Below are 18,144 nucleotides of genomic sequence, written 5' to 3' on the forward strand. Positions count from 1 at the left end.
GTGGCGGGCGCTCGCGCTCTAGGACGCCGTATTTGGGCGGTGGGGTGGCGGGCGCTCGCGCTCTAGGACGCCGTATTTGGGCGGTGGGGTGGCGGGCGCTCGCGCTCTAGGACGCCGTATTTGGGCGGTGGGGTGGCGGGCGCTCGTGCTCTAGGACGCCGTATTTGGGCGGTGGGGTGGCGGGCGCTCGCGCTCTAGGACGCCGTATTTGGGCGGTGGCGTGGCCGGCGCTCGTGCTCTAGGACGCTGTATTTGGGTGGTGGCGTGGGTGGGGCTCGCGCTCTAGGACGCCGTATTTGGGCGGTGGTGTGGCGGGCGCTCGCGCTCTAGGACGCCGTATTTGGGCGGTGGGGTGGCGGGCGCTCGTGCTCTAGGACGCCGTATTTGGGCGGTGGGGTGGCGGGCGCTCGCGCTCTAGGACGCCGTATTTGGGCGGTGGCGTGGCCGGCGCTCGTGCTCTAGGACGCCGTATTTGGGTGGTGGCGTGGCGGGCGCTCGCGCTCTAGGACGCCGTATTTGGGCGGTGGCGTGGCGGGTGCTTGGCTCTAGGACGCCGTGTTTGGGCGGTGGCGTGGGTGGGGCTCGCGCTCTAGGACGCCGTATTTGGGCGGTGGCGTGGCGGGCGCTCGGCTCTAGGACTCCGTATTTGGGCGGTGGCGTGGGTGGCGCTCGCGCTCTAGGACGTCATATTTGGGCGGTGGCGTGGGTGGGGCTCGCGCTCTAGGACCCCGTATTTGGGTGGCTGTGCTGTTGGGTGATGCTTGCAGCCTGAGGGGTGGGTGTGCCTGCCTTGGGCAGCTCTGTTCCGCTTGTTTCCACGGGTCCCAGTTCAGTGAAACTCTCCCCATCCAGCGCTGCCCTAACCAGGCTCTGACTCTGCAGCAACTCCACTGAGCTCAATGGTCTCGCTCCTGATTTACACCCGAGCTGAGTCAGACCCAACAGTCCCTGCAGCTTCAACTCTAATAGCAAGATGCTGCCTGCTGTGTGGCTGGCCGACCAAGCGGTGGCGCCTGCCCATAGGGGCTCAGCCCTGCAAGCCAGTAGGAGACAGAGGCGGGTTAGATTCAGGAACTGACAGGCGCGTCCCACGGGCTTCTGCATTTTGCTATTTTTAATTACAGAATTAGCAAGGCCACCATGGCCTTTGATGCCTTTATATACGATCGTCAGGAGTGTATTTATAGAAGAATTGAACGTTGATGTTAACAGCCTCTCCCATAAAAGCATCGGGGGTGAAACTCCTCTCACGTCCCTGGAGCTGGGAAGGGAAAGGTGGCAGGATGCATTAAAAAAGGGGACAGCAAATTGATGGCACCCTGGGGAAGTATGAAAATCTTCCCTGCAGAAGGGATCCAGGGTAATCCTAGCTCACCATCCTTTCAACCCAAAGAACATAATCGGATATAAAAATGATATGCCAGGATCACCAAAATGCAGCCTCCTCTGGGGTGGGGCACAGCAGCTGTTTAAAAGCTGTGCAATAATGATCTACTGGAATATCAGTGCCGAAATGCAGCCTCCTCTGGGGTGGGGCACAGCAGCTGTCTAAAAGCTGCGCAATAATGAGCTACTGGAATATAGTGCCGAAATGTAGCCACCTCTGGGGTGGGGCACAGCAGCTGTTTAAAAGCTGCGCAATAATGAGCTACTGGAATATCAGTGCCGAAATGCAGCCTCCTCTGGGGTGGGGCACAGCAGCTGTCTAAAAGCTGCACAATAATGAGCTACTGGAATATCAGTGCCGAAATGCAGCCACCTCTGGGGTGGGGCACAACAGCTGTTTGACAATGCACAGCAACACTACAAAGGATTTGCTCATCAAACGATGAAGTGCAGCCACTTCTGGGATGGGAGGCGACATGACAATTTAACTGGGTTACGCAATGGTTTTGTCAATCTGCCTAAGCATTTCTAATTGGACCATCATCACGAATCGGGCTGCGAAATGAATGGGATTACCACATCTAACTGCAGGAGTGGGACACAGTGGAACTACTGGTGAGTCAAGATCTGGCTAGGACTTCACATTTAGCACCTCCATCAGGAGCTTTAATAGACACACATAGTCAAGACCTTGGTTGGTACATTTCATTCTACGGATAGCAACACACCGGAGCACTGCGGTCAAACCCCCTGGAGCACATCACTCCCTGCCTCACCCTTCGCTGTCTCCCATCCACCCCACAGACCCTGCATGATGCTCTTTTGCTCACAGGCAATGCTAGGGTCACAGCACAAAGGGGTATCACAGCGTTATTATTCAAAAAAAGTGAAAACAGGTGTAGGGGATCGACTGAAACATTGTCCTGCCCGTTTTGGAACCCAAACAAGACAGCATCATGCAAAAGCGGCTAGAAACAGCAAGTTCTCCATCACTCAGCACCTTTAATCAAGACTGGATGTCTTTCTAAAACATACCCCCGAGTTCAAACAGGAATCATAGGGTGGGTTCTCTGGCCTGTGTTCTGCAGAAAATCAGACTAGATAATCAGAATGGTCCCTTCTGGCCCTCAAATGTATGAAATGGGGCTCAAGCCACCATAGCAGGATCCTGCTGTGGGGTCTAGATCTGGGGTGTGGGTTTTAAGAACAGGTTAGACCAGCACAAGTCAGAGATGGTCGAGATATTCTTAAACCTGAGCCAGTGCAGGGGGAGGGACTCCATGACCTCTTGGGGTCCCTTCCATCCCTACATTTCTCTGATTCACATCCAACCCCAGGGTGAAGTAAATCTGATCCTTAACATCATATGTATTATAATCCAAGGTGTCTGTAGCAGCGGGGTGGGGGTGGGGGGTGGGGAAGGATTTTCAGCCTGACAGTGGCCATTTTGCTACTTTGGTCTGTTCTTGTCAATTGGGCTGATTGAATGGTGCCAAAATCTTCACAGCCTGATTCTCCTCTCACTTAGGGCCATCAGAAGTTAACCACACACACACCACTGTCCCCGATCCTCTCTGGCCAAAGGGATCCAAGGGCTCGCTAGGCGTGCTGAGCCGAGGGGGGTGGGAACCAGTGCATCTTAGAAGGTCAGGTGAAAGCCCAGAGCCTGACTGGAGGGGTGAGGAGGCCCTGAGAATATATAAGCATCTAAGCATCTAAGCATTATAAGCATTATAAGCATCTTCAGGATTTCTCATAGGAAGAAATAGAACCCAAGAGTCTTGACCCACTGTCCTCTACTCTAACCACTATCCCCTTCCAGAGTTGGGAATAGAACCCAGGAGTCCTGACACCTAGTCCCCCCCATCTCCAACCTCTATACCCTACTTCCTCCCAGAGCTGGAAATAGAAGTTCTGAACCCAGGAGTCCCGACACCTAGTCCCTGCTCTAACCACAAGAGCCCATTCTCTCCCGCACCCTCATTTAGGTAGCTGGGAGTAGCCATGCTGCCTGCTGCTTATCCTGTCACTGTTACGCCAGAGGGTCTCTTCCCATTTACCAGATCTCCATAGCAACTGGCCATTTCCCATTCACACAGTCTCCAGGGTTACCTTCCTGCTCATTCATGCTTGTTGCCTTGGTGACAAGCCCCATCTCATTGATACAATCAGCAGCCTGTGTGTGTGATGGGTGGCAGAAAATGTGGCTTCCCTGGAACCCAGGGGCAGATGGTGGAGTGAAGGGGGAGAGGAGAGAGCGAGCACGGCCGGTATAGTTCAATGCTGCCACTCCCCTGCTACCTCTGCCCAGCTAAGGACAGGGCAGGGCCGCCACGTCTTGGCGGGGAGGCCACGAAGGATCTGCTACTTTGGTCAGCGAGTCACAGGGGACCCTCTGTAGTGGGCGCGGGCGCTCCCAACGCAGGGGTGCAGTGCTGCTGGCAGCTCTGTGTTCTCAAGCTGCTACGCCAAAGTCCTGACCAGCTGTGGTCATTAGAGATGCTTCCCAAGTGTCTGGCTGTGGACCTGGCTGGCTAGTTCCCCTCTGTCTCTCCGCAAGTCCGTGTGCTACTTCGCACAGGGTCCTCCCTCACTTCCTGTCCCAAAGCAACAGCAGTTCAGAGGCCAACTGCAGAGCAGTGGTCCCTTCTTTAGAGTCTGCATACGACTCTAGGCAACATACCCAAATCCCCTCTATCTATCTGTCCATCCCTACCCATCCAACCCCCCGCAGTAGTAATCTCTCTCTCTAATCCGCTGCAGTTTACATTTTTATATAGCACATGTCGTCAGGGTGTCTAGGCTCCCAGCTCTGTCCTGGTTGCTCTTACCGGAGTCTTGCTGGAGCTATCTAAGAGGGATGGTGGGGCATGTGAGCAGCATGGATGTCATTTCAGAAGCACAGCTCTCTGTAAGGGTGGGGGCCTGTGACAGCCCCTCAGCCTGGTGTCAGGGGGATATGTTCTCCATGGAGCAGAGCCCCCAGGTCCATGTGATCCAGGACAGGTTTGTTGGATGGACCTTGTGTGAAACCAAACAAGTTATAGCTTTGCGATGTTGAGGTGCCTTCATGGGCGAAAAGGGGAACAGAAGTTGGCCCGTGTGTGTGACCCCGCATGTCAGGTGTGCACAGCACCAATGCAGGTAGAAATGTGTGGAGTGGCAGGCATGAAAGGGAGTGTAGGTGTGTACATACAGTGAGGCAGGTGTGCAGGCGTATTTGGGCAATGTGCCCAATGTGAATACAGTGCAGCACAAGTGTGAGGGCACATGGAATTGTGCCCAGTGTGGAGATGGCAGGTGTGGAAAGCTATGTGGGCGTGGGATTGCGTATGAATGTAGGGCATGCGGTGGGAGCGGGGACGTCATGCCCAATATGAAGGCACTGTGCCTTGTACAAACACACTGTGGAAGGCGTGCGAGGGCAGGTGGTGTCGTGCCCAGTGTGCATACAGTGTGGCAGGCACGCAAAGGTATGTGCGGACCCAGCGCGATGAAGGGTCACTGCCAGGAGTTGCTTCATGTTTTCATATAGAGTCGTCCTCTGCGTTGGGCGCTGGGGAAGGGGCAGCGTGGGGGGAGGGAAGCCTGCATGCTGACCTGTGTGCGTGGGCTCGGTGTGACTGGATGTGGGGAGTTTGCCAGATTTTCAAAAGCTCTGCTCCCAGCAGCTCCAATGCAGCTACGTTTGCCAAACAGTCCAGCACAAGGTGGGACCCGATAGAGCCACGTATAAGTTGTCTCCATGGGAGCAGAGCCAGGGCACCATCTCCCACTGCATGCTCTTCAGGGCAGGAGCTGTAGCTCCATGTGTGTTCGGACAGCACCTGGCGTAATGCCCCCGCGTAAGCGAGCCCGTGCTCCACTGCAAACTGAACGTGCAGTAATACTGATGAGCACGGGCACTGGGTCTGCCTGCGTGTGTGCGGGCCTGTGTAAGTGTGTATGCACATGTGTGAGCTCCACGTGTCTGTGCGTGTGAGTGTGTGTACGTACGTGCTCTGTGTGCCTGCGTGGGGGTGCACAAGTAAATGTGCGCGGGCGGGAACTCTGTAGGCCATTGTGCGTGTGAGAGCTCCGTACGCCTGTACATGTGGCCACAGCTGTGTGTGCAGGCTGCTGGAGTGAGTGGCTGCCCTTGCTCCATGCCCTTGTTGCAGGCAGGAAGGTGAGAGGCTGGGGTAAGAAGCAGGAGATCAGTTCTGCCCTGTGCCAGAGTCCTGCAGCCAAGGGCGGAGTTAGCCCTGGGGCGCTGCCTGGCACTGCCTTTCCCTTCTGCAGGTTATTGCTCCTTTCCTCCCTCATCCACTCTGTCCTTTTCCTCCTTGTTCTGTCTCCCTTCCCCCTCTCTAATTTCACATTCCCTCTTTCTTGCTTCTCCCAGCAGAGCTCCATCCACAGCCGAGAACAGAACCAGAACGATACAGACGCAGCTGCGGCCTCCCTCCCCCTTCCTTTCACACTCCCCCTTTCTCTCTCTCTCTCTCTCTCTCACTCCCTTGTGCTCTCTCTCTCCTATTCTCCTTCACGCACTGAGTCACAGGGCACCTGGCACAGCCTATGTCCTCCCCGAACCTGACACCCCCCACGTACTCCAGCAGAGCCCCCTTCCCTGGGGACCTCCTTAGCAGCTCCAGGCAGGCCGTTTCATACTGAATGGTGTTGCTCTGGACAGAGGCGAACGACCCAACCATGGCATGGCAATGGGACAAGATCCACCCAGCTGGGGATGCCAAATCCCCCTAGCAGCTGTCCCTGCTCCTCCCTGGCCCCACCTGCATGTACCATGGTGTACCAGTTCTGAGCAATGAGCCCTGCAAGCCGCCTGGGGCAGCGAGATTGGGGATGCCATCAGGGAGCCTCCCCCCAAATACATCCCATTAGCACAGCCTCATGCCCCTCATACCCGCCTGTCCTTCCACATACACCATGGCCCCCCCTTGCCCAGTGCTCATCTAGTCCACCCCCTGGGCGGATGCAGAGTTCTCCCCCATGGAGCAGGCACTGAGTATATCTCATTATATCCATTTCCTGCCATCGCTGAGTCTTGGGCACTGGCAGCATCTTGGTGCCTTCAGTTCTCTGCCTGTGGCACACAGCAGCTTGGTCTCTTGAGAGCTGGGATGCTTTCATCTAATCCCAGTTGTTGGGCTTGGTGTGCGGGTGCTGGGGGTGGCCTGTGATAGACAGGAGGTCACACTAGAGGAGCTGATGGTTCCTTCTGGCCTTGAACTCTCTCACTCCTACAGCCGGAGCGGACTCTGACAATCATCCGTACAGTCATTTCCCAGCGCTTTGTCCACCAGCCCCCGTGTGCCAGGGGTTTGGGAGGGGGCAGGTCTCAACCCAGATGCTCCTGACCAGATGTCCATGTCACAAAACCCCCCAGCACCACTGGTGAAAACCAGCCCCCTTGCCAGCAGCTTCAGCAGACACAGCAGACAGGCCATAGAGATGGAGCTTCCTCTGCCATTTGGGGGGGCGGGGGGAGGAGGGGCGGTCCCTCCATTGCAGGGCTGAGAGAAAGACAGATAGAGGGGTGTGTATGGAGCTGGAAGGACAGATAGATCAATCAATCGATCCATCAGCCTTGTACATTTCCCAAAGGCACTGCCTTTGTGACCCTTCCTTTCACCTCTTAACCCCATGGCAGCAGACAGCAGCTCAGCGCTGCTGGACGATCTCTCCCCCCAGGCGTTAGCAGGCACAGGGAGCCACCTGGAGTGATGGGCACAGACAGGTCTGGGGCAGGTCCCTGCTCTGCCACCCCTAGCCCAGGGCAGAGGATCCTGAAGGGAGCAGGCTGCCAAGGCTCGGAAGAGGCAGAGAGAGGAGCTGATGAAAGCGAAGGGGACTTGGCCAAGCCCCGTTCCTCCCAGGTGTAGGGGGACAGTCAGGTTCTCCTATTACGGAGGAGAAAGAATCCTCTCAGCTACAGTGCAGGAACGGCCCCCTGGGTGGTGCATGAGCCCCCTCCTCGGGGAGGCTAACCACGCGGCCCCACCCCTTCTGCCCGAGCCCCAGCCACCAGAGGGCCCCACCCCAATGCCCGCCCAAGCCCCGAGCTGCCCCGGGGCTGGAGGAGCTCCAGCCAAACAGCCCCGGTCCACTTGCCGGCCCCAGCCACCTGCCGGCATCTGGCTGGAGCTGAGCTGGCACCGGCTTGGGGGAAAGGGTGCAGTGTGGGGGGGGGGCAGGGCTTGGCTTAGGAGAGGTTTAGCCTCCCCTGGCCTCTTATACCCACCGCTCATGAGCAGCCCAGTCTGGGCAGACAGATATTCCCCCCATTAACCCTTACCCTAACCCTAACCCTGTCAGTGTGCTCCAGCCGTGTCCTGGAGACACCCTGCTATGGGGGGAGTTCTCAGCCTCTGTGAAGGCTACCCAAGCAGGGGCCACTGGATCCCATGGACAGGGTAGAGGCACTCTGGTGGGGTCCCTGTCTCCCCTGCAGCTCTGGACTTCACACCGTCCTCAAACCCCACTTGGCCGACTCCTCTTCCCCACCCAACACCCCCTGGTACTTCCTGCACATCCCCAGGGCACATCTGCTCCACAGTCACTGCTCCCTGTGCCCCCCTGGTCTCGACTGCCCCCACCCCTGGTCCTTGCCGTCCAGAGCTCTGGGCAAGTGGCGATCAAAGTCATTTTGGGGTGGGGAGAGTCTGGTGAGCGCCGCTCGGGTACCCAGAACAGGGGAAGGAGCAGAGACGAATGGAAGCGACACCATCAGACGGGCAGCTGGAGACGCAAAGAGACAGAAAGTGAGAGCCACAGCCCAAGACAGACAGAGGAACTAGGACAGACACTGTGGGGAGGGCAGGAGTCCTACAACCCGCGGTGGCTACAGGATCTCGCAGATCATCAGGCGACGGCACAACCAGCCTGCCTGTACCCTATGCAGACTGGGGCACAGAGAGAGAGAGAGAGAGATGACAGGGCCTGATCCCCCTTTGCAGTCCCTTTGCCATAAGGTCCCCACCACCACCATCAAGTGCAGGGCACATATCGGGGTGGATCAGGCACAGGAGGAGGTGATGCTGGTGCGTGCCTCTGCCCTGGCTATTTCCTGGCTGCGGCAAGGCCCACACAGCTCTGAACCAGCCCCAGCAGCTCCAGAACGGGGAGACACAGGGCCAGCTCCCATTGGTCCCAGGCTAGACTGCAGCAGCCCAGAGACAAATCTGGGCCTTAAGTGAATGAAGCCGTTACTGAAGCCAAGATATGAGACACTGCAACAGATTGAGAGAGAGAGAGAGAGAGAGAGAGAGAGAGAGAGAAGGGAGATGCATTAAAAAAAAAGAGTGTCTGGGAAAGGGGGAGCGGGCAATCACAATGAGAAAAGAGGGAAGACAGAAAGGCGAAATGTGGAGAGAGGGAGAAAGGTCACAGCGGCTTTCCGCACGGTCGTTAGATGCAGCAGCCTTTTGATTCATCAGCAGAATCCAGAGCTGGGTTTCTGTTCAGCTTTGATCGGGCTGGACTGACATTTAGAGCATCTAGACAGGGCCTAATCAAAGGCTCTGGTGAGCAGAGGGGGTGAGGGCTCTGGGAGCTGGACAATGCAGGGTTAGGATGCTGGACAAATGGCACCCGGCAACCCCTCAGGAAGCAGCAGCCGTGGGAACGGGCTGTGTCAGCAGATAAGGATTTAGGGTGAAACACAACAGGGATCCTCGGAAGGCTTGGTCTGGAAAAGAATCGAATTCACAGAGTCCAAAGAGCCTCAGTGCTGGGGAGGAGGGGTGGGCTTGTGGCTAAGGTGCTGGGCTGGGATTTAGACAAGCAGGGGTTCAATTTCATGGCTCTGTCACAGACAGTGAGCAAGTCACTCCATGCCTCAGTTTCCCCTTCAGTTATGATGACTTTCCTAGGGGAATGTTAATTCCTTAGTGTCAGCTAGCAGGGGGATATGGGTTAGCTGGATAGACTAGCCCGGGCCCCAGCAGCAGCTTGCCTGCATTGTAGGGGGCAGCCAATGCTCACAGGGGGTGAAGCAGAGGGATGCTAGCTCTGCCCCATCACGAGAGCTTACAGCCTCCACAGGCATGAGCGGGTGACAGGCCTGGGAAGCAGGACCACCAGCATCACACCCCGATGCTAGCCAGGCTGCACCTCACCGAAGCCGAGGACTGAATTTAGCCCTTGGCTGTAGTCAGGATTCAGGATCTGCCTGCAGGGGGCTGCAAACACGGAAAGCAGTCACCTCGTACAGGGAAGAGATACATGTGCTGATGGGTCCTTCTCACTACCTGGGAACCATGGGGAAAGGTGGTTGCTGCTCCACCGATTGGTGACGTTAGAGCACAGAACCAATAAAAGGAAACTCTCTTGCCAATGGCAGGTAGTCAGCCTCAGGAAACCCAAGTGAGAGAGGGGGAGGCAATGAGATGGATGAAGAGGCAGACAGTGTGGGGTATATGGAGTAAGAGAAGTGGGTACACATGGCAACAGATAAACAGATCAGATAGACAGATATCCTCAGGTCAGACACTGAGAGTGAACTATTAAAGGACCATTCAACTCTGTGGCCATTAATAACTTTGGCTCTGCAGGGAGCATCCGATGAAGTGAGCTGTAGCTCACGAAAGCTCATGCTCAAATAAATTGGTTAGTCTCTAAGGTGCCACAAGTCCTCCTGTTCTTTTTGGTAATCAACTCTGATGGCACAAGGCCTGGGCTGATCACCACAGGGGTCAGGAAGGACTCCTCCCTGCCCCACTGCACTGGAAAAGAAGTGGTTGCCTTCCTCCGAAGCATGAGGTATTGGCCACTGCTGAGGGCAGGATAATGAACTTGATGGGGCAGGGTCTGGCATGGTGCAGCAGACAGCAGGGGATATCAGGCTACAGGACTGCCAGAGGCAGAGAGAGAGAGTGCACTGGGTCTCACCCCTGGAGCAGGGAGTGTCTTCAATGAGCAGGCCTGAGCACTGAGGCAGGAGAAACACAATTTCGGGGAAAGTGAGTAGGCAGCTTTGCAATAAAATATTGTGACAGCATTAAACAGCACTTGCTCCCCATACGCAGAGCCCTGGGAACGTAGGACAATGGAGCAAAGGCCGAGGCGGTAATTAACATCTCATTGAGAGCATTTCCCAGGAGGGGACTTCCCCGACTCCCAGAGGAACTGATGATACCAGGGATCAAAGACAGGCTCAGCTCTGCCCCTATGCCACACACACACACGCTCCTTAGACACTCGCGCTCTCCTCACATATACATACATGCATGGACACACACTGCACATATGCACACTCCTCACACACTCATGCTCCCCACACGTATGCATGCACACATGCCACATATTCTCCCTCCACACATGCAGTCCCTCCAGGCTCCTCCGCTCCTTACACACAAGCACTTGCCCAGTACACACAAACCTTCCCTGTACAACCTTTTCCAATACACTCCCTGCTCATATAGCCTGGCCACGCACTATATACAGGTTTCAGAGTAACAGCCGTGTTAGTCTGTATTCGCAAAAAGAAAAGGAGGACTTGTGGCACCTGATGATCACTTTAGATAAGCTATTACCAGCAGGACAGTGGGGTGGGAGGAGGTATTGGTTCATATTCTCTGTGTGTATATAAAGTCTGCTGCAGTTTCCACGGCATGCATCCGATGCAGTGAGCTGTAGCTCACGAAAGCTCATGCTCAAATAAATTGGTTAGTCTCTAAGGTGCCACAAGTCCTCCTTTTCTTTTTGCACTATATACAGTTCAGTCAATGACAGCACACATATGCCCTGAAGGAAGGATTCTCTCTCTCACGCTCACACACGCTGCCCAAACCCATCAGTGTAGATTACATGTGTTCAGAAGACGAAGACCCACACACACAAGGCTACAGAAACAGGCTTACACTGGGAGTTCTTTCGAGCAGGGACCATCTTTTTCTTCTGTGTTTGTACAGCGCCCAGAATGACGGAGGTCTGGCCCGTGGCTGGGGCTCCAAACAGCTACTGTAATAGACCTAATAAATAATGTACAGGGCCTAACACGACGCAGTCCTGGCCCACAATGAGGGCTCCTAGGCGCTAACATAATACACCAAATAAATAAGCATAGTGATATAGCAGTCATACACATATGCACACATAGACAACATAGGAATCCAGGAGCTGCCAGACTAGATCAGACCGAAGGTCCATCTAACCAAGTCTCCTGTCCCCAACAGTTGCCTGTAGCAGATGCTTCAGAGGCAGATGTAAGAACCGCACAGTAGGCAGGCCTGGGACAACCTGCAACCCACATGGGTCTCACTCTGGTCTCTACTAGCCAGAGATCAGCTTCAGCCCTGAAGCAAGAGGTCTTCAAGCTCTTCTTCCATTTTTCTTAGCATTAACTGTAATGACTCTGGCTCCATATAAACATCCAATCCTTCTCTGAATCTTGCTAAATTATCGGTCTCAATGACATCATGTGGCAGTGAGTTCCACAGACTAACTACACCTAGTTCCTTTAATCAGTGTTGAATTTGTCCCTTTGAATGTAATTGACTGTCCCCTTTTTCTTGTGTTCTGAGACAGGGATGACCAGTCACTACTGTTTAGAGGTTTATCACATCCCCTCTTATTAGCCTTGTTTCTAAGGCAACAATCCCACACTTTTCATTCTCTCTCCATATGGAAGTTTTTCCAGGCTTCCAATCAGTCTTCTCTGAACCCCTCTAATTCTGCACTGTCTTGCTGGAGATGGGGCTGACGAGGCCAGCACACAGAATCCAGAGGAGGCCATGCCATTTGTTTATAGAAAGATATTAGAATATTATCCGGCTATGTCTACGCAGCACTTGTGGGGAGGTGATGGCAGCCCGTGGAGAGGCAGCCAAGCTAGCTCAGGGAGCGGAGGAGTGGAGCCGTCACAGCATGAGCTTCAGCCTGAGCTAGCCACACAAGGAATTACCCAGTATCCGGGACATGCTTTACAGCCCATGCTAAAGCTGAAGCCGCAGATTCTCTGCTCTGGTATCCAAGCTAGCTAATGTACACACCCTGTGAATGCAGTGTAGACATCCCCTCTGCATCCTCCTCCGTCCTGTTCCTCATACAGCCAAACATCTTGCTTGATTTTCCGATTGCAGCTGCACGTTGAGCAGAGGTCTCCCCTAAGCCGCCTCCAACACTGCCCAGATCCCGCGCTGGAGATGATAACCGTCCATTTAGGCTCACAAACCCAGACGCGCGCATATCATGTGCACACAGCTGCACATACATTCACAAGCAAATGCACTCATTGGCACCCACACTGCCAAGAACTGCACTTCTGCTGCCAAAATCTTGCATCTTCCTGGTCCTGAATATTCCAGCTGTGGCCTGAGCACCCCCGGCTGCCCACGTAACCACTGGAAGGCAAGGCAGGCAAGGACCCCAGTGACAAGACAGAAGATCAATAACTCCTTCCACTGCCAGAGCCTCCCTGCATCCTCCTGGCTCCCTCCTTCCCATGCCGCTCGCTCTGCTTTCTTTCATTCAGGCAAAGACGCCTCCCTCAGCATGCCAGGCACGTCTGGAAAGCACCTCTAAGGAGGTGAAGAAGAAGAAGCCAAAGCTAGTACAGGGAGACTCCCTAATCAGGGCCCGAGCTGCCTGGCATACTAATGAGCTCAGCTCTGCCGAGGACGGGGGGAGAGAGGCGCAGATTTCGTGAGTGGCCCTGCTTTCCCTGCTCTGCGCCATAACTGCAGGAGGGGAGGCCGGGGCAGGAGCAGAATGCTGTGGATGTGAGCTGGCTGACAGCTCCCGCTAAGAGGGCGCAGCGTACGCTGGTGAGGTCAGGGCAGGAGGTGTGGGAGGGTGATGCACAGCACACTCGCGTACACCCTCATGGCAGCACATCACACATGTGCACATACGTTCCCTATGCACTTCCAGCCCCTGGGCACACACAGTGCACGTGCAAGCACACTACGGGCATGCACACGTGTGTAGAGCAGCGCACCACCTTACACGTTTGAGAGTACATGTGCCTGAATGCACCCCGTGTACAAACATGTACCACACATGTATGTTTAGACTGTGCACTCCTTGGGGCGGGGAGCCAGCAGGGCCAGCATCCCTTGGGCTGTATAAATACTACTCTGTGGACATACACATACATCAAACTGCCTCACTAACATACATGTACATGTGTACACTCCCACACATAATGCACAGATACCTCTGCACACTCACACACACACAGAACAGCAAATCATGGCAGCTCCTCACATTTCACACCAGGCCTAGATAGGGGTCCCGTGATTCAGTCACGATACCTGAGATTACCTCTTGCCAACAGTCCCTAGAGTCGCTCCATTGGGGATGGATGGGGGGGCAGGGAGTGTGCCGTGGGGAACCCTTGGCACTGGGAATTGTGCCCCCAGTTGGCCCATGGCAGCCTGACCGTGCTGGCCCCACGCACAGACGGACTCCCGAGTCTGTGCCCCGGGCTCTGGGACCCACGTTTTACTCGGATGAGTTGCTGCGCTCTCACACTCCTTAGCGGGTTTGGGCTTTTATAGCTGAAGCCACACAAAGGAGCATGAGACACACCAAGAGGGGGTTGGAGGGTTGGCTCTTCCCCAGCACTCTGATCCCCAGACTCAAGGAAAGCTCGGATTTGGGAGCCATCCCATGTGCTCCCTTCTTCTGCCACCCCAAGCCCTCCACAGCCCATGCTCTCTGACTCCCTGGGGCTGAGGACAGCATCTCCAGCCTCCAGGACCGTCAGCCAGAGGCTAGCTTCCCTCAGCAGCTATCTCTCTTCTGTTGAGATTTCCTCAGCCTGCCTGCCAGTCTCCCCTGCAGCTCCCCCCCTACACACACACACACACACACACACACACACACACACACACACACACACACACACACACACTGGTGAGGAAGAAGCCATTAGCATAGCAAAACTGCAGCAGCACTAATTGGAGCCTCTCTCGGGAGATGGGCTGGGATCCCTCACTGCAGCTCCGAGGAAGGCTGGGAAATGGGAGGGCCAGAGCAGCCCCTCTTCCCAGAGCCTCGTGCCCAAGGGGACCCCAGAAATCGGTTTTCCCATCCTGCAGGAGCTAGTGTGCAGCCATCATTCCACGAGTGACCAGGGAAGCAGAGGCAGAGGAGGCTGCTTGCTGCAGCTTGTTATAATCAGCGAGTGCCCCACCCCTGGAGGGTGCAGTTCCTCTCAAGCAGGGTCTGCATGTGGCTGGTGGCTCTATTATTCTGCCCAGAGCCCAGCTCACTTTCCAAGCACCCCCTTCAAAGGAACACTAGGGGCAAAGTGAATGCCCCACGGAGAAACCCAGGGAGTGGGATGGGTGACTCAGTAGGGGGCGCTCTCCCTTGGAGCCAGTGCTGACTTCAACGCCCCAGCAGGGCAGAAGGGGGCACTGTGCGGCTGGCCGTGCTGTCTTTCAGATGACACATAACGACCATGCTCCCATGTGGTCATTAATGACGCCTGGACAGAGACAAGACCCTGTGTCCGATCTCCTCAGCCCAGACACTGCCTCCAGTGTTTAGACTAGAAGCGATGGTGGAAACGGAAGCAGGGGCGGCAGCTTGGGACTCACTCCCATTTCAATGCAGATGCTCTCAAACAGCCGCTGGTTTAATAAGTGATCAGCCTCTGTGCAGAGGAGCTCAAGGAAAAGCATGAGAGTGCAGGGGCGGGGGGAGGACGGAAGTGAGACAGACAAAGGCCCTGATTCCGTGTTGCCGAGCACGCTGTGCAGCCATTTGCACACAGCTGTGAACCACGGCTGACCAGGCCAGCAGGGCGTGAACGACTGCCCGAGGGCCGCCACTGGAACGACAGGCCAGGGACGAGTGGAAGAGGGGAGCAAGGAGAGGGGACGAGTGGGAGCCCAGGAGAGATAAGGAGGGGCAGATGGTATGTTCCCACTGAACTGGAAGTGCCTCTGGTTGGGACTGCGCAGCCTTGGTCATCTTGTTGGCTGCGCAAACTAATCTCCCATTATGAGGGGTGATGACTGCCCTTAGCTTCCCCTCTCTCCCTGCCCCAGCTGTCCAGCACCGCCCAGCCAGAGGGCTTGGGTAGCCCTTCCTCTCCGTGCTGCAGCGGGTGACTGATCTCCCAGTTCTAGGAGCATTTGTCCCAGAGCTGGGTGACTCAGACGGAGCCAGTCGTTTATCTGACGCGTCTCCCCGCCTGTCAGTGAGTAGTGAGTTTCTTCAGACGTGGTTGCCTTTTTCCCCAGCCCAGTTTCCACACCCAGCCCTCGACCTTGTTCAGCCCTCGCCCAGCAACACTGCTTAGGACAGAAGAACGTGTCTAGCTGCAGTGCCCCCCGTGCCCAGCACCATGGTCATGCCACTGCCCTCCGCAGCTCCTGAAACACCTCTGTGCCCAGCGGATTCAAGGCCTTGGGGTTAGTTCCACACTGCGCTGTGGAAGACTGTATGACCTGTAGCAGCCGCAGAACTTGAGGCTTCCTGTCCATGCTGAGAAGAAACATTGCTGAGAACATATCAACAGGGCCTAAGTGGAACAGCCCCCACCCCACACGTTGCCCCCAACCACTGCAACCATACAACATCTGGTCCAGGTGTTGTGTGTGGACGCAAGGCATTGGAAGATCAAAGCATTTCAAGCAACATCTTGTTGCAATGCCTAGTGTAGACAGGGTCTGCAGGCCAGTGCTGGCTCCTAGGGACAACTTTTTGACCAGATCTGGGGCCAGATCCCCAGCTGATGTAAACTATGATCACACCACTTACTTCAGTGGAGACCTGCTGGTTTACACTAGGTGAAGAACTGGCCCTCTGTGTCCTCTCTTACCTCTCGCTGCTTTGTGAGGGACAAAATCCCACAGCATGCCAGGGGAGGGGAATGACCCAAACATCACAACCGGGATGTGTCCCCAGGGAGACACGCAGTATGAACAATTGCAGTGGGATGGCGAAAGGATGATAACACGTCCACAGCATAGGCCTATGACCCCAGGCACAGCACAGAAGCAAGGGACCCTTGAGAGGGTCTCAAAGCTGCACAAATAAGGTCCATACCAGTAATAACTCTTTGCCCTGTTGCTGGAGCAACTAAGCACCAGGTGTTCCAGGTAAAGAGGAGCCCTGGAGCGATTCCAAATGCAATGGCTGGATGCAGTGGGACCACTGGGTGAATTCTGTGGCTAGGGAGAGGTCCGGGACACTGACTGTTTGTGGGTCCTGCCCTGGAGGGACCCCCCTTGCAGGGGAGAGGGATCTCTGTGACTCATTCATTCCATGGCTTTTCTGTTGAGGCTGCCAGTGTCAATGCCAGCAGCTCCTGCCCACTGGGCTGTGGACAGAGCCCCCTCAAAATCAGGTCATGCAACCAAGCAGAGAGTAACAGCTTTCACCCCTCCAAACCAGGGCTGGATTTCAACTGGCAATCTCGCAGGAAGGCGCGACACCCATTCTAGATGCCCTGAGCCATCCAACTCCTACTAACTGATCTCCCTCCACAAACCCCTTTGCACCTCAGCAGCACACCCCAGGCAGAGCCACGGTAAGGGACCTCATGCTTCCTGGGCAAGTTAAGTCCCTCGCTCTGTGGCCTCAACTTATTGCTTAAAAATATATTGCATGGACAACAGCCAGGGTATAAAGTAATAAAGGAAGTGACACCTGCTGCCTGGAAAGCGACTGCTGTGTCCCCCAAAGTAACATAAACAGCCAAGGAACAGACCACGTGCAAAAACCCACACAGTAACAACAAAAGGCCAGAGGCAGCAAGGTTTTCCAAGTGTTACTGCAAACGTTGCTGAGGCAGCAATTATGGTGACCATCACAAGAGACGCACCGGGCACACAATCAAACCTGTGCAAAGAGCAACCCCACGCACATCCGTACTGGAGCAACACCAGCTGAAACGTGTAGAAGAAAACCACACCAGGAACATCAGACAGATCACAACTGTCAAGTGTCTGCAAGTGCTTGATCAACATTTCCTCCCATGACACAAAGTAGATAAGAGAAAGGGGAAGCACAGACGGAGGAGCAACATACCCCCAGTTCCTACAGCAAGTCAATGGCAAGACAGGACCCAGGAGTCTTGACTCCCAGCCCTCATCCTGATTTAACTACTAGATCTATCCTCCCAGTGCTGGGATAAAACCCAGGAGTCCTGATTCTAACAGAACCCAAGAGTCGTGGCTTCCCAGGCTGCTGCTCTGACTAGTAGGCAACATTGTCATATTCCGCTCCTCCACGAAACTTTATATATTCAAGAATGGAGAGAAGAAAAAATTCCCAGCAGGCGACCATCATGCAGAACTCGAGAGTGAAAATGACACAAGCCAACACAATGGAAACACAACGTTATTTCTCCAGGAGTTATCCAAACACAAGACCTGCCCAGCAGATAAACCCAGAGAAATACTAAGTGAACAAGTACGACAGGTTCAAAGATGAAGAAACAACTCCAACACACATCAGCCTTCAATTCCACAGCCCCCGCGGAGGAGCAGTGACAGAGGGACAGAAGCAGGAAGCTATGGGGAAGTTAAACTGCAGAGAACTTCTGCAAACTCTCAGTGGGGTTCTCTTGGCAAACGAGGCCTGCTGAAAGGGGGTCCCAGCACTCATTAGGGACCAGGGATCTCCGATGAATGGAAGGTCTCTAGCTCCAGCCACCCCAGCAGTAACAACGTCTCAGCACCAGCAGAGAGAGGCTATTGTTCCACAGCCCTAGAACTCCCAAAGCAGGTTGCAAAGCAGCAGGGATACGAAGCACTGGGGACCTGACTAGCGTGAATCTGCAGCATGGCAGCCAGG

The 18,144-nt window shown here is 55.0% G+C and overlaps 1 protein-coding gene across 1 annotated transcript in view; it reads right to left on the reverse strand.

Moving 5' to 3' along the window:
* The window catches only part of CACNA1A (calcium voltage-gated channel subunit alpha1 A), a 195,829-nt gene that overhangs the window by 96,953 nt on the left and 80,732 nt on the right, over positions 1–18,144 (reverse strand).

This window comes from Lepidochelys kempii, chromosome 20 (genome assembly GCF_965140265.1).
Source record: "Lepidochelys kempii isolate rLepKem1 chromosome 20, rLepKem1.hap2, whole genome shotgun sequence".
Lineage (NCBI taxonomy): Eukaryota > Metazoa > Chordata > Testudines > Cheloniidae > Lepidochelys > Lepidochelys kempii.